Source organism: Musca vetustissima, unplaced genomic scaffold (genome assembly GCF_032173495.1).
Source record: "Musca vetustissima isolate MV318-11 ecotype Yass unplaced genomic scaffold, APGP_CSIRO_Mvet_v1 utg119281, whole genome shotgun sequence".
In the NCBI taxonomy this organism is placed as follows: domain Eukaryota; kingdom Metazoa; phylum Arthropoda; class Insecta; order Diptera; family Muscidae; genus Musca; species Musca vetustissima.
Window position 1 is genome coordinate 26,179 of NW_026881405.1, and position 2,718 is coordinate 28,896.

The following is a 2,718-nucleotide window of genomic DNA, read 5'->3' on the forward strand; positions in this document are numbered from 1 at the left end:
ATTTATTTTCTGACTTCATGGAGTCTTCCGAAATTCTTTTTTGAAGGAAATGCTTATAGAAATTAGGTTACAACATTTTTTTAAGACAAAAGGACCTCCATAGGTTCGCAAAACTTTCCGACAAAGCTGAGATATTTGTTTTAATTAAAAAATAATCTAGTTGTCGTTAAAAATCCCAGATTTTTATTTACGAAACGTAATCTCTCTTTGTGCAGTGAAAGAAATCGGGAATTACTTATTTTCTGCATTCTACTGCTTACATTCTTGCTTCTATGGGATGCAACGGGTAAGCAAAGAGTCTCAGTTTCTTAGGAGGGATATAAAACTGCTATCTATCGGTTGATATATATTTTCTGAACTCATAGAGTCTTTGGTTAATTTTTTGGAAAGAAACTTTTATCGAAAAAGAGGTTTTTTGTTCTCGAGCAATAGCTTACCTTCATGATACTATGGCATGCAGCGGGTAAGCATAGAGTCTCATTTTCTTCGCAGGGATATAAAAACAATATCTACGGACTAAGATGTATTTTCTATGCTCTAAGAGGCATCTAAAAATATTTGTTGGAAGGAAACCTTCATTGAAAAAGAGGGATTTTTCATGAGCAACATTTTTAAAGCTTACCTATTTGATTCTATGGCATGCAACGGGTACGCATAGGAGTCTCATTTTCTTCAGAGGGATATAAAAACGCTATGTATGGATTGAAAAATATTTTTGGAGCTTCGGGAGATTTTTTTTAATTATTTTTAGAAAGAAACCTTAATCGTAAAGGGGGATTTTTCGTGAGCAAAATTTTTTCAGCTTACCTTTGTGCTTCTATGGCATGAACCGGCTAAGCAAAGAGTCTCGTTTTCTTCGGAGGTATATAAAAATGCTATATGTGGATTTGAAAAATGTTTTCTTAGCTCGCAGCAGCTCAACAATTTTTTGGGAAGAAATTCTCATGGAAAAGAGGTTAATACTTTTTTACTGCATTCTTCTACTGCTTACCTTCTTGCTTCTATGGCATGAACCTACTAAGCAAAGATTCTCGTTTTTATCAGGAGGATATAAAAATGTTATCTATGGATTGAGAAAATATTTTCTGGGCTAATAGAGTCTTAAACCCTATTTTTGGGAAGAAATTCTCATGGAAAAGAGGTTGATACTTATTTTGATTACTTTTGATTCTATACTGCTTACCAGTTTGATTCTATGGCATGCACTGGGTAAGCAAAGAGTCTCCTTTTTTGGAAGAGGAATATAAAAATGTTATCTGTGGATTGACGTTTATTTTCTGAGCTCATAGAGTCTTTAGAATTTTTTTTAGAAACAAATCTTCATCGGTAAGAGGGATTTTTGATCATGAGCAACATATTTTCTGCTTACTTTCATGATTCTTTGGCATGCAACGGGTAAGCATAGGAGTCTCATTTTCTTCGAAGAGGTATAAAAACCTAATCTTTCTACTGATAGAGATTTTCTGAACTCTAGGAAGCATCTATAAATATTTTTGGAAAGTAATCTTCATCGGAAAGAGGATTTTTATATGAGCAACACATTTTCTGCTTACCTTCTTGATTCTAGGGCATGCAACGGGTAAGCATAGGAGTCTAATTTTCTTCAGAGGGTTATAAAAACCTAATTTAGAGATTGAAATATATTTTTTGATCTCTCAGAGTCTTCAAAAAATTTTTTTAGTAAGAAACCTTCATCGAAAGGAGGAGTCTCTCATGAGCAACATATTTTCTGCTTACCTTCTTGATTCTAGGGCATGCAACGTGTAAGCATAGAGTCTCATTTTCTTCGGAGAGGTATAAAAACCTAATTTTTGTACTGATAGAGATTTTCTGAGCTCTTAGGGGTACCTATCCTTTTATTTTGGATAATATTTCCATAGCAAAGATTTGATTTTCTTTTCAAGAGAGAGAGGAGCCTCTGTGAAATTTTTCCTAGGCAAACCCACCTTCTTTTGGCATTTCTTTTTGGTTGGTCCAATAATTTTCCGATTCTACTTCTTCTCCATGAGATTTCTTCGTATTTCTTGTCTATTGAATTTCATTTTCTGTTGACGTTTCCTTACATCTAAAAATAGTCTGTCTGCTGTGAAAGAAAAATATGAATGCATTGTTTTCCTAAGTTGCGGCAGGTTTGGCGGGTGCGGTGGAAGAAACCAACAGAAATTCGGAACAGAAAATAAAAATTGAAACTGAATGAAATTTTTGTGTGTGTTTTTGTTTATGTACAAAAGTGTCAAAATGTGTGCCACTTTTCTTTAAAAAATTATTTTTGGATGGGATGGGATTTCCCAGGAAAATGGAAATAGAAAAAAATAAATTAAAAAAAATATCTCAAAAACACCCACCTGTCTTGGGAAATATGAAAAAAATCAGACAGACAACAATGGTTTTAATTGAAAATTTTTTTCAAGAAGTAAAAAAATAGTTGTAAAATTTAGCCATTATCTAAGTACCCCCTGTGGGTTTATTACACCTTCCACTTTATTAAAAGCAAAGCGTAATTCCGCTTCGTAAATATAATTTATTTCTTCTTATACGCTTGAGATATTTTTAATTTTTATTCAGCTTCTTTTTTTGTAAATATTACAGAATTTTTATTTCAATTTTTATTATTTTTTTTTTGCCATTCCGTTCAATACCCTTGAACCATTTGTTTCAGCATTCCGAATGAATTTGCAGATACGAATTTTCATTTTGTGTACAAAAATTCTTTCCTTC